The sequence below is a fragment of the Tachypleus tridentatus genome, chromosome 10, assembly GCF_004210375.1.
Source record: "Tachypleus tridentatus isolate NWPU-2018 chromosome 10, ASM421037v1, whole genome shotgun sequence".
In the NCBI taxonomy this organism is placed as follows: Eukaryota; Metazoa; Arthropoda; class Merostomata; order Xiphosura; family Limulidae; genus Tachypleus; species Tachypleus tridentatus.
This window is the reverse complement of record NC_134834.1, coordinates 68,087,435-68,102,376: the sequence shown is the minus strand read 5'-3', so window position 1 is coordinate 68,102,376 and position 14,942 is coordinate 68,087,435. Positions and strand designations below refer to the sequence as shown.

At 36.0% G+C, this 14,942-nt stretch overlaps 1 pseudogene across 1 annotated transcript in view; it reads left to right on the top strand.

Moving 5' to 3' along the window:
- Positions 1 to 14,942, top strand: part of LOC143229487 (polycystin-2-like) — a 73,839-nt pseudogene that overhangs the window by 4,424 nt on the left and 54,473 nt on the right. The window contains exon 4 of the transcript XR_013015901.1: positions 13,920 to 14,146. The product of XR_013015901.1 is annotated as a polycystin-2-like (transcript). The remainder of the gene's footprint in view (positions 1 to 13,919; positions 14,147 to 14,942) is intronic.

Sequence of the window (14,942 nt, the reverse complement as noted above, 5' to 3'; positions counted from 1 at the left end):
ATCTACAGGTCACATTTGCTAGACACCATTGAACAAGTTTCTGTGAAAGATGGATAGAGGCTGAGTGGCCCAGAAGTTAGTGTGCCAAAATGTGGATCTTTGAGTCCATTGTTTGAATCAGTTATTGAAAAAAAAGCTCCACACTTGTAAGGATGATGGTCAAATCTTTCTATTTGGTGTGACAAGAACTGATGATGTATACAGTTGACTAGTTGATTTCTCTTTATTCTATGATTTCAAAATTAAGAACAACTATTGCAATAACCTTTGAGTGGTTTTGCACACATATCTGAAGACAATTGAACAAACAAAGAATAGCAAGGTCAGTCTTAAACCATATATTGTGATAAACCTTCAATAGACATCACTATTTGAAAATTGCCTTCCAAGGCTATGTTCAAGCAGTCCAAAGCCATAAAAGGCCATTGGAGCTTCATCAAAGGAGAGAAATGTTGTAAAATTGGCTTGTTTTGATTTCAGCTTATTTGAAATATTTCTCAAAAAGAGTCATTGGTTTCAAGGTGTAAATTTTAACTTGTGATCTTAAACTTCTTGTTTATTATACTGTTAACGTTACATGGAGAAATGTCCAGTGTCATCGTACAGACTTCTTTTTGAGAGAATTTCTTTGAACTAGTTCTTAGTCAGTTTTGCATTATGTTACTGCCTTAAACCCTATAAGTTTTTCTACTTGCTCAATGAACAATGAAACATTTGTAATGTTTGAGTGTGATAACACCTTATGTAGGGATGGCACACTGGTGCCTGTGTGAAAGCAGTACGAACATCATCAGAAGCTGGCATAGTCACTCTTTACAGCTATCTGCAGCATTTAGAAGTCGAATAGAGGTGAACACCAAAACCAAGATTTATAATTTTCGTTCATCATCATCTTTTTTAAACAGACCTAGCGCCTACCTAGCTCTAGTAGTAACCATATTTTATCATCATTTAATAGAGCAAAACAGTCTTCGCAGTGTGTCACTACCTAATTTATTATGTGCATAACTTATAGAGCTGCCTTTCCTTCAGTCTCACACTGCAAAATTAGGGATTGCTAGCGCAGATAGACCTCGTGTAGCTGTGTTTGTTTTTTTGCTTTTTTGAATTTCTTGCAAAGCTACACGAGGTCTATGTGCGCTAGCCATCCCTAATTTAGCAGTGTAAGACTAGAGGGAAGGCAGCTAGTCATCATCACCCATCGCCAACTCTTGGGCTACTCTTTTACTAACGAATAGTGGGATTTATCGTAACATTATAACACCCCCACGGCTGAAAGGGCGAGCATGTTTTAATTTGACATTTATTACATTTGTAAGTTTGATTTTCTCTTAGTCTTATTATTTTACATAGAACTTGTGTGAATGTTTATAGGCTGTTATAAGCCTCACAGTGGGAAGTTTTAAGGATTTTCAACACTAAAATCCAGGATTCAGTTCTAAAATAAACAAAGCATGTTGTGAGTTTTTATAGCCGCTTTTTAACCATTGTTGTGACCTGGCGCCAAATTGTTAATGTTTCAAGTTTTCTTTCCTTAAGCAAAATAATGTATATGTATTTGAGTATATCATTGCCCTGATAAAATATTAATGTAACTGTATTTTTAAGCCACATCATGAATGTGTTTTCAGAGATGTAAAAAAATATTAAAGAACACGCATTTACTGATCGTATCTGTTAACAGGGAAGAAGTACGAAATCGCACGTATTTACTTTTAAGTAAACAGATTATCAAAATTATTCTATTATAACATATGTTATAAAAGCGAGTAATTATTGGATAGAATGAAAAAAATAATTTCATGTCTTACGCTAAAATATATTTGAATGAAACCGGTTATTAGAACAATGTTTTCCAGACTCAATTTTTGTACGAATTAAGGTAGGTAGGCAATTGTCAAGTTTACCCTATGTCTCAAATGAAGGCTTAAAATTTACTTACTTAATTTTAATAATATAGGTTTGGGTAAGACAATTTATGGATGATAAATAATTTTCTTCACAGTTTAGAAAGCAAGAGGACCTAAAATATAACATACTCTGATGAGAATATGAAAGTTGAGAAAAGATAAATTCCTACTCAATAAAATTGTATATAAATGAGTGTACGAGTTGCGAACATTGCAACTTTCAATCAAACTATACGATAAAATACAATCATATATTCACACCGTTCAGTAATGTAAAATTGGAAGGTGGATGTAGATCGCCTAGCATGACCTTGTGGTTGAAGTCAAGGTCGAATCACATCACAAATATTCTGGCCGTTTCAGTCTCGGGGGCGTTATTTTGTGACAGGTAAAACTACTTTTTGTTGGTAAAAGAATGGTACGAGGTGGCAAAAAATGGCATTGTCTAGCAGCCGCTTTCCTTCTAATATATCGTTTTGATTTTGTTTGTTTGTTTGTTTTGGAATTTTGCACAAAGCTACTCGATGGCTATCTGTGCTAGTCGTCCCTAATTTAGTAGTGTAAGACTAGAGGGAAGGCAGCTAGTCATCACCACCCACCGCCAACTCTTGGGCTACTCTTTTACCAACAAATAGTGGGATTGACCGTAACATTATAACGCCCCCACGGCGCCCCTTAACGCGCTAGACCATGCCGGATTTCGTTTTGAAATTACGCACGAGTAGCAGAGATATAGTACTGTGCCAAAAGTTAGATTTCAAGATACTTTCAAAGAAAAACGGAAGGTAAATCAGAGGTGAAACATCAAAATTGTATTAATTTACATATTTAGTACAACAGAAACTCAGTAGAAGTGCTTGAGTTCAGCAAACAGTTAATACTTTGTGTGTGTCCCTTTTGATTCAATAATTGTAGAAAAATTTTCAGACATTGTTGCAGCATATTTAATTAAAGTATCCTTTAGGATATAACTCCAAATATTTTTCATACACTCCCATAAAGTTTCTTTGAAAGTAACTTTTAATTTGACAAGATTCTGACCTATCAAATCCCAGATACGCTCAATTGGGTTGAGATCAGGGTTCTGCATAATTTGAATGACTTCAGCAGCTTCTTCTCAACTGAGCTATTTCTTCATAGGTTAAATAAGTTTTTTGAAGTCATTATCTTCTAGGTAGTAGAATAGCATACAAGTCATTGTTAAACGACCAAATATTCGATTCCAGTTAAGTCATCTCAATACTGGAGATCTGGACACATTTCCATTATTTGATATATGGTCGTTTATCTCATTCTTGAGATAAGTTGCAGATTTTATTCTGTCACAAAGACTACATAAATTAAGATACTTATTATCAATATCATTAAGTTTAGGTGTTCTGCCTCTTCCTTTCCTGTTTTCGAATTAACCTGTCTTGGTGTTTTGGAGAGCATTTGAAATCTGCAGCAATTTGTCAGAGAGTCCAACCAGCATCACGTAAAGTTTTATGCAAACTTACTGATCTACTGACAATTCTCTGCGCTTTTTGGGCATGACAACAAAATTTAACATACAGTTTTCAATACTTGTTTTTAATCAAGATTTATTTTTGGAGAGCTATTAAATTGATTTTTGTAGCATATATACCGGTGCTATATGCTAGTTCTCTTTATGTATTGTTAAAAGTCTTAATGAGAAACACCAAAATCCAAACATCTTAATTTAAATTCAATTTCTATGAAGACTCTTGCATAAAATTAAAAACTTATTTTCTTTCTGTGAAAGTAAATGTTTATTTTTTAAACGTGAAGTATAATATATTTCAACATGCAGAGAGTGCTGCATCAAATTTAGCTGGCATCAAACTATCGAAAGGAGTAAAAGATAGTTATTTTGTGTTGTTTTTTTTTGTAAATCGGAATGAAATTTGAGAAAAAAAAACATTTTCTTTCTAAATTACACGGATTGTAAAAAATCAGTTAAGACTAATATAATCGTAATTTAAAAGACAATTGTGTTCATGGTACAAAAGCATTCGGAAAGTTAAAAGTTGTATCTATACACTAATCTCATTACATATAGCTGTAAGCCAGCTATAAAGTGACTCACTAAAGCGTTTTGGTTACATTTGTTTACTCGGATGATCCAACTTTTTTCATTTCTTAAAACGCATAAACGCAATAAGTAAATTATATAATTTTCTCAATCTTTGGAAGTTTGTAATAAATGGCCCGGCATGGCCAAGTGGTTAAGGCACTCACCTCGTAATCCGAGGGTTGAGGGTTCGAATCTCCGTCACACCAAACATGCTCGCCCTTTCATCTGTGGGAACGTTATAATGTGACTGTCAACCCCACTATTCGTTGGTAAAAAAATAGCGCAAGAGTTGGCGGTGGGTGGTGACGTCTAGCTGCTTTCCCTCTAGGCTTACACTACTAAATTAGGAATGGCTAGCGCAGAGAGCCCTCATGTAGCTTTGCGTCCCTAGTCTAGCAGTGTAAGATTAGAGGGAAGGCAGCTAGTCATCACCGCCAACTCTTGGGTTGCTCTTTTAGCAACGAAGAGTGGAGTGACCGTTACATTATAACGCCCTCACGGCTGAAAGGGCGAGCATTTTTGTGTGACAGGGATTCGAACCTGCGACCCTGAGATTTTGAGTCGAGTGCCTTATCACCTGGCCATGCCGGACAAACTTTAAAGTAAGATCAGTAATGAGAGCTAGCATCACTGACATTTCATTTATGTTCGATTCTTCTTATATTCTTGTTACTGCAAATTCAGATAGATTGTATGGATTTTCTGCACAATGGTGTAGCGACGCACACATTGCATGCAGGCTTGTACTGAGGTTATATTATTAATATTCGATTTATAAACTTAACCTATAATTACAGTTTGCGTTTTACAATCATCAACGCATATGTGATTATTCAGGGAACTGTGTCGAAAAACAAAACTTAATAAACGGTTGTTTTGAATTAAGAAAAAGTTTCATTGGAACAGCTGAGAATAGCAAGACATTGCTTACCGTTATCGATTTAGGCTTATAAACACTTTTCCAATAATGACTTTTTGCTCTCGCGAGGAAGTAATAATAGTTGGTTAAAATACAGTTTGAAAACTGGATATTTTAACAACAAAACTACGCCATGTTTGGATGTTATATTCACGACTAAAATAGTAGGTTTACGGCATGGAATATTTTGATACATTCTCACAGCGTTTATAATACAATATTATTATAACAAAGAAATAGTGGATTACTATCTGTTAACTTATCTATCTAATATAAATGAAAACAACACACTTTTCTGGGTATTATAGATTAAAGGTTATTCTTTATTGAAACAAGTTCTAAGATAATACTAATGTATTTGGTTTTACAGACCTAACGTTACCGAACCAACTTAAGATCAGCGTTTTTATCAGACACCTGCATCAAACTATTGATCAGATGTTCACCTGACATGTCGGGCCAGGTGGTTAGAGCGCTCGACTCACAATTTGAGGGTTGCGGGTTCGAATTCCCTTCACACCACATTTGCTCGTTCTTTCAGCCGTGGAAACGTTATAATGTTATGGTGAATCCCACTATTCGTAATTAAAATAATATCCTAAGCATTGGCAGTGGGTGGTGATGACCTGCTGCTTTCCCTCTGATCTTACACTGCAAAATTAGGGATGGTTAGCGCAGATAGCCCTCGTGTGGATATGCGGGAAACTCAAAAAACAAACAAACCTAACATGTTCCACCACTCCCACAGTGACATAGACATATGTTTGCGGACTTACAAAGCTAGAAACCGGGTTTCGATACCTGTGGTGGGCAGAGCACAGATAGTTTAATGTGTAGGCTTGTGCTTAACTTCAAACTAATTAATTGGTCAATGATGTCATTCCAGTATGTCTTGATGAATAAGGTTCGATACTGCAAGCTACATGTAGTTAACTGTGATATTTTCAAAGTGCCTCATTAACCTGTTGACTGCCAAGTATTTCAGCTGCAACAGCAACTCCGAACTAAGTCCAAAATACAACTCTAATGCTTCTTCATTTTGTAACCTTTTTCGTGACGCCCTTTTGGATCGAAAGTGAAACAATATGTAAGTAGGTCAAATACATGTATGGTGTGACATCTAGCGTTGAAGTTAGGTATTATTGAGAACGAACTGACTCGTCCGTTGCACTGTGTTTCCGATCGGCTTGGACGAGTTATCTCGTCTACGGCACTGTACAGGTTAAATTAAACCACTTTCTCTCATCAAACTAATTCTCGTGTTCAAAGATATTTCAACATTATACGTTCGACACGCAGAAAGGATGCAGAGAAAATGAAGCAATTTGGATCAAAGTAATATAAGAAAACTTTATGTCCCATTACGAGATTCATTAGAAACAAGTAGATCAAAATATTGTGTACTTTTTTCAGTTGACTTATAGCTCCCAGTTGGACAGTGGTAAGTCTTCGGACTTACAATGCTAAATCCAAAGATTTGATTCTCCTCGGTGGACCCAAAAAATAGTCCGATGGATTTGCTATAAGAAAACACACACGGTTTTTTTCTAGTAAAAAGTTCTCGAAAATACAGGATGGAACTGTATATGTGATCGTTACAATGTTTAATTATCATTCACGTTTTAGTGCTGTTAGGATCACCATTGGGAAACCAATGGAAGTCTGGAACACAGAGAATGATATATAATAGAGTGATATTATGAGCTTGAAACACAAAGGATGAAATAGCAGAGAGTGACAATGTGGGCCTGGAGTACAGAGAATGAAAGGGAAAAAGTGATAATGTGGACCTGGAGCACAGAGAATGACAGTGACTCTCTAGAACATAGAGAATGAATTAGCAGAGAGCGACAGTAGATAGCTGAAACATAAAGGATGAAAGAACAGAGAGACAGTGAGAACTTGTAGTATAAATAATGAGATATCACATTGATATATGTGACACATTGATATATAATGAGTGACATTAGCGACCTGTAAGATTACCAGTCGAATGCCTTAACCACCTGGCCATGCCGGGCCCAATATGGGTGGTTCTATGTTCTCATTGTTCAGACGTAAAGTGGATATTATATATACTAGGCCCGTTGAAGTCGCTACCGAAATAGAAAACAACCTCCTATACCCATCTCCGAGTTAAATCTCTTGTGATTTATAGTTATATTTATATATACTTATGTTTATATATATTTTATATTTATATATACGACACTCAGTTGAATTTGAGGAGTTTGCCGTCATACTTCATACAAGGGGCTTGACACAGTGTGAGGATCACGGGTTCGAATACCTGTCTCACCAAACATGCTTGCTCTTTCAGCCGTGGGAGCGTTACAAATTATAGCCAAACCCACTATTAATTAGTAAAAGAGTAGCCCAAAAGTTAACAGCGATAACTAGCTGCCTTCCCTCTAGTCGTTCACTGCTGAATTAGGGACGGCTACCGCGGATCGCCCTCGTACAGCTTTGCGCGAAATTCAAAACACGCGAAACTTTATACGAGAGCACAGAGTAAACGTGCCAGTTATGACGGATAATCAAAATAACCAGTGTTCAATCTGTTGCCAATAAGAAAAACTGAATTGACCAATACAGTGGCATTTTACATTGCATACAACTTTTCTGTTTGAGAGTTTCAGTATACAGTGTAGGAGAAAACGTAAAGACGCATTTCCTACTTCTCAGCGTTAGGAGTCTTTGTGTGTGTGTGTCTATACATATATTGTTATCGTGACTACAAAGGCCGAGTCCAACTCGCAAGCCTGTGGATCCCATTAGTTCGTACCATGTTAATGATAAAAAGGAAAAAATATATTGCCACGCAATTTTACGTAAATGCGTAATAAAAGTGGCAAGTAAACCCCCTATCTGAGTAGAGTAGCCCATTAGATAGCAGTGTGTAGTGTTGAATAACTGTCTACCTTCCAATTTAACATATCACTTCAAAATGTAGAATGTTAGCGCAGTTAGCCTTTGAATAATTTTGCATGATATCCCACAAGCAACACGGGTTTAGCTAAAATTTGTTGACGGCATGATGAATTTTAATGGCTACACATGTTCCATCCACCCTATAAATATGTTTAATGAACGAAATTTAAAGCGTTTCTAAACAAAATATTGTTGAGTGTGCTATATATAAACTATTTAGGATCCTCTCTATGGCGTAATTGTCCATGTCGTCAGAACCGGTCAAGTTTTATCTGACGACCACGTACCTTCGTAATATCTCTACAGAGTTTTATAAGTAGAGAAGACTGTCATCACGAACCCGTACCACCATTTCTCGAGGGCTTTTCATAATATATTTAGTGTAAGAGAATAGTCTGATCGTACAGAAATTCATATGCTCTGTGTCCGGCGACCTTACCGGAATGTCTTCCTTTGGAATAGCATAAATAATTGTTTTATTCTCCTGTTGATTGAGGTATGTAACGATCGAACGGAAAGTTTCACTGAAACTCTTACCTTGGGGAATTCTTATTGTTGATCTGGTTTGCAGATGGAGATCTTTTCTGGCTATGTTGCCTGAAGTACATGAATGGTCTTTGTTACTGATATTTGCATTTGTGAATGCTCAACGGATACTCTATTTACCATGGCCGAGGTACGACTTGTTGAGAGTCTCTTTCTGGGTGGTCCTAGTTACATAAGTTGTTCGACAATCTTGTTGTTTCTTCAATACAGTTAAGTACAAGGGATGTCCTAGTCTTGGAAGTACAGGATTCCCAGTTTGAACATATCTTTACGGTCAGAATGCATAAATATTTTGCTTTGGAAAAGGAAACTACATACCCTTCATATGACCTACACAATTTCAAAATGTAATTCTAATACCATCTCTTTCACCGCGACTTTATATTGTCTATGGCTGTCACATAACCCTTGATTTTGAATATCCAAATAATTTTAATCCACCATACTTAGTCCTATATACAAATATATATATCGTATGAAAATTATTCTACCTATCAAACGTTTTTGAATAGGGCTAATAAAAACCAAATAAAGTATAATCACTTGTGCTTTTCAATGTTAATTTGTAATTATTATTGTTTCTTTTGTATATGTAGATAACTTTACTCATTTTTAATATTTTTGTCCTTGTAGTTAGATTATCATCTCACTACATGCTGTAAACGCGCAGACTCGTGGTCTATGTATTTTCTCATATCTATTATCTGGTTTCGTGATAAAATCAAACTGTGATAATTTGGTTTCTACAGAAGCTGGCCTTATACATTTCGAGTATTCTTTTCTCGGAATAACTTAACTATAATCACGCATTATTCTGTAGGTGTATATTAAAAGGTTTAACGAGATTCCTTCACCTAAATAATAAACAAAACTGTGATAACTGGTTTAAAATACTGAAAAAAGTGATATAATGAGGCCTGAAATCTTCTGGCTGCATGTTCAAAGTTTGTATGTTATACTGCTGTTGGTTACTCCAACTTATTCGGAGATCAATAAAGTAAAAGCAGTGGTATCCGGATATGGAACAGTTATGTTTGTTGAAGATTGAACAGTGAAACAAAATACATTAAATGTTTTATAGCAGCCAATCTGCATGCTGAGGTTTATGTGGGTGAAAGAGATGGAGGTGGAGGCCACATGTCACGAAATTTGTTTATTTGCGTGTAGTGTTTTGATAGATTGAAACATATGACAAGAACCAAGCTATGTAGCGAAATGTACATAAAAATGTTATTACCAGTTAAGCATGTATAGTAAGGCGCTATCGTTTAATCGAATAAAATTGACGTTGGTAAATCTGATACTTTTATTAAAAACAGATAGATTGCTATGCATGGACTCAAGAAAACGTAAGGCATTTCATTTAAGAATTGACAAGTCGCTGTAATAATCAATAGAGTTTGAAACGACCTTCAGCTGGTGAATTATAGGACTTTTGACTTTCGTCATGTGAACATATTAATCACAATAAACCATACTATTGGTTGGTTTCATGGAACGATCAGAAATACAATACATCTGATGAATGTAGTTTCAAACTAATGAAATATTTTAATACTAAAATCATAATATATTCTCTCTTAAGTACGGGATGGTTGGTTAAATAGTAACAAAATATATGGTATACAGATTTCAAGTATAAAAAACACCAAAAAAACACCATATTTCTTAGCATAAAACACGCCAGCATAACTGAAAGTAAAAATATATTTTACGTTCTTGCTTCAGTCATCTAATGTTAAATACAATTAATTTAAGAAAAAGACCTTGTAACTGTCCAATATAATCTGGAAAAACATCGGAATTACTGTAAAACATAAACGAATGATTATCATTTATGTGCACTGTTAACTTAGCATGGTTCTAATTATGATATATAACTTACTTCCCAAACCTTATTCAAGTAACCTTTCCTTTCACCGTGGTCGAGGATCTGTCAGAGCAAAAGTCCTGTGTAAGAGCACAGTGTACACATCACTTACAGTTCAATCATGGACGCCGCAGCCGCTGGGAAAAGTGTTCACCTGAATATACAGGTGTTATTGATGTTTCAATTGTTTTTATCTTCTTTTCTTGACTTAGAGCAAGATGATCTCGTCCTGTTTAACTTTTCTTTTCTTTTTGAGGTTGTAAACTATACCTTAGGCTTAGAAATTCAAATTTCCTAATTGTTATGAATATTAGGAAACTTTTAACTTTAAAGGTTGGTATGTGAAAGAAATTAGTGTTTTGATTATTAAAAATTATTTGATCTTTCTCTGAGCAGTTATTTAAAAATAGTTTGTGATACTTGAAATGCCGGTTAAACTGAGTGGCCATACATTATATACATTTTACTGGCAAAATTTTGTATTAGAGTTTTAGTACTTTTTTTTGTATGGAAATAAATAACAACTTAATATTACAAAGAGGCACCGAGGTGCAAAAATATTATCGCTTCCAATCACCTTTATGTATTTAAATCACGAGCATTGAAATCCGTTTTCCAGCATTGTATGCCCACAGACATACCGCTGAACCACTAGGTAAAAGAGCTATTGAAATGTATTTCATGATCTGTTGTCTTTTGTACGTATGTAGATAAAACAATTGAGGAACAGAGTATTGGCATGCAAGCATTTTCTCAGTATTGATTTATGGAAATTGTTTTAACAGCACTGAGATTTTAAACTAGTTATAAAGTTGTATTATTTCCAGAGGCAGTCTTAATTATTTTTAGGCAAAATTCTGTAAATTGGGCTTTAATAACGATAAGAAAACTTGAGAAGTAGATTAACAGGCATGACACTTCCATGAGGCCCGGCATGACCAGGTGAATAAGGCATTCGACTCGCAATCTGAGGGCCGCGAGTTCGAATTCCCGTCACACCAAACATGCTCGCCGTTTCATCCGTGGGGACGTTATAATGTGATGGTCAATTCCACTCTTATATGTTAAAAGAGTAGCGCAAGAGTTGGCGGTGAGTGGTGATGACTAGCTGCCTTTACTCTAGTCTTACACTACTAAATTAGGGACGGCTGGCGCAAATAGCCCTTGTGTAGCTTTGAGCGAAATTAAAAAAAGAAACAAACAAAAATAACGCAATTATCACAAAATGACTTCAGAAAATTTAGACAAACAACCTACCCCTTGGTCAGAGTAACTGAAGAGATAATAGATAGCTTTAACAAAAAACAATGCACTGTCTTTGTTTGTTTGTTTGTTTTGGAATTTCGCACAAAGCTACTCGAGGGCTATCTGTGCTAGCCGTCCCTAATTTAGACTAGAGGGAAGGCAGCTAGTCATCACCACTCACCGCCAACTCTTGGGCTACTCTTTTACCAACGAATAGTGGGATTGACCGTCACATTATACACCCCCACGGCTGGGAGGGCGAGCATGTTTAGCGCGACGTGGGCGCGAACCCGCGACCCTCGGATTACGAGTCGCACGCCTCACGCGCTTGGCCATGCCAGGCCCAATGCACTGTCGCCTGCTTTCTTAACATTAAGAAAGCATTTGATGTTGTATGGCACAATGGCCTACGGTTCCGTACGTACGAAATGGGACTACCGCGTGGAATTATTCGCTGGTTATCCTACTTTTTGGAAAACAGTAAACGTAGAATAAATGTAGAGGGAACCTTTTCTGAGTACTTTACTTCAGAATCTGGCGTCCCTCAGGGAGGGGTGATTAGCTCTTTCCTCTTCATCATGTATGTAAACAATGTGTCACTGAAGGATCCTAATCATGGATTCTCCTCACAGTTCGCTGATGATGTGGCAGTCTGGAAAAGTGCTCCAACACCAGCAATAGCAGCCACCAACACACAACCACAATTAAATAGAATAAGTGAATATTGGCATAAATATAGAATAAAAATAAATACAGCAAAAACACAACTAGTCGCCTTACCAAGCTGACAAAACATAAAAAGTACAGCTTGTAATATTGGCAAAATTTCTAGGTTTAACCTATGACTCAAAATTAACATGGTTAACCATTTAAATGAAATTAAAAGTAAAGTCTAGTGAAGAACCATCTCTGCTAGGAGTCTAACTGGCAATAATAGTGGAGTATTAACAAACAACATACTAAAAATGTGCATAACATACATTAGACCAGTAAATGACTATGCAGCCCCAGCTTGGATTATTGTAAGTGACAAAATAATCAAAACCAAGCTGCAAAAAACACAAAACATACTTCTCACAACAGCTTACAGAGTTCCCAGAACTACATCATCTAATTTCATACACAAATATTTAAACATACTAACCATACCAGATAGACTCCTACATAATACAATAACGTACTTTGATAAAAAATTGAATGAAAAATGAATTACTATACGAACTAGACAGGTACCGCAAACATGATGAAGTTAGTTCTAAACATCTCTCCCCGATCAACATATATTTTAAACACACACACACAACAAATAAATAAATAAATATATATATATATATAGGTATATATAACAGAGAAAGAGAAAAAAGACGCTACCATCAAACTAGACTTCCTACCGATAGGGCAAATAATATCTATAAATGATAAAACCAGTACATGGACAATGGCACAGATAGCCTAGCTGCTTTGTGCCATAAAACACCAAACCAACCAATCATTGCCCTGAAAAGGGTCGGAGTAAACTCAGACCACTCTGACTCTAAAGCAGCAGCCATACCAACCAACACTGCATGATCATGTAAGTAAAGGAAGGAGGAAGATGTCAAAGCGCACCTGACCCCCAGGGTACATATGATTACCGAAATCCCGAGAGAGAGAGCAATTATCTCCAAACTCAATCATAAAGGGTGTTGTATAACGCAGTTATCACAAATGTCATTTTAAACTCGATAACAGAGGGTGTTTTACAACGCAATTTTCACACATTTTACTCCAAAATCACATCTAGGATATACCGTTTTTAGCAGAAAATTACCGAAAACCTTTCGTTTCCGAGAACGTATGTCATGCTAATAGTGATGTAAATTAATCTTCCCTTGTGACTCGTGTTTAGCCCGGCCAAGTTATCCCACATAACACCAAGTATTGAAATTACGTAACGTAATAAAGAATGTAACAGAAACTTTGAAAAAGTCTCAGTTCTGCATTTAAGTGGTTAGGTCAATGTGAAAATAAAAACAATGAATATGTACTTGATCATGAATATTGTTCTCCGTATTTTTCAAAAGCTAAATGTATACAACTATAATACACGAACATACATTTGACGCTTTAGTTTGTTTTCCGGTGACGTCAAAAAAGCGTCTTAACTAAGGAAGTTCAAGCTCACGTGCTCATATGCTGTCTCCAATCAGCGGAAAGTTTACTCCCACGTAAAAGAGCGACTTTATGGCGCTTGTCGTGTGAGGTGTAACGGGATTTGTTCAATAGAATCGTGGAAGGAACATGTTTGTGTTGTGGTTACTCAAAGGTCAGTAACTCATGTGAAAGTTTAACAACTTTTAGTGTAGTAAAAATACCGGATCACAGAAAAAACAACTCGAACGTAAGCAACTATTCTATCTAGAATTTACTTTGCTATTTTAGTCTTTTTACGGGACGTTTCGAGGCCTACAGTCCAATGAGTAACCCAGAAAGCAAGTTAGCTGAGAGACGTTTACCAAGTGCTTGGGCCAGTGTGGAGGAGTCGGGTTCTCGTGACCTGGAAGCATATGGTACGGATGATTTAACCTACACTGGTGTTGGAGAACATGACGTCATTCCAGAGGGTCAGAGGACAGGTTGTTGGCACGGGTTTAAGAGCGGCATCGGAGGTCAGTTTTAGCACGCACTTATGGCACTATTCAAAATATGTTACATATAGAATTTGCTGTAATTCTTAACTATAATTCGAATTTGTCATGAAAATCAATGTTTTTAAAAAGTAGGGTATGTATTGACATAACTTTTAATTTTATTACTAGTAATGTTAGTACGATATAGGAATACCTTAAGTGTATTTTAGGTGTCTTGATAAAAACTTTTCTGGCCATATAACATGTAAGAAACAAGATAAAGCAAGTCCTTCTTTAACTTAAGATTTCATGGTTATTTATGCAAGAATAATTTAAATAAAATATTACAAAGAAATAATAAATTAAGAATTTGTTAATGTCTTTAAAAATAATATTGTTCTCCAGTGGCATATTTAGTTGTAGGCAAGAATGGGCTCAGCCCCAGGGCCCATTAATTATTTTATTCTACGTAAAATTACATGGGATGTAGGGTCCACAAAAATTATTAGTCCATAGGCTCACACAACATTAAATCCGCCACTTTTGTTTTTGAGTAAAGAAGAAAGAACGGAAGCATTTTGTAACTTCGATGAGCCAGTACTTGTAAATTTGATTTGTAGGACTAGAATAAGTAAATCAAGAGCTTTACCTAATCGCAGCACTTAGCACCTCCTGACTTTCTGTTAAACGATTTCCCGCACTGATAAGCGAATACAATTATTTGCAACCTAACTAATAGTGTTAGTGATACAGACGTTACTTTAGGGTTTTTGTCAAGCAGTTGAAGCGGCATTACGAAATGTCGGTTATTGTGTTACGTCATCCAGCCTTAGTG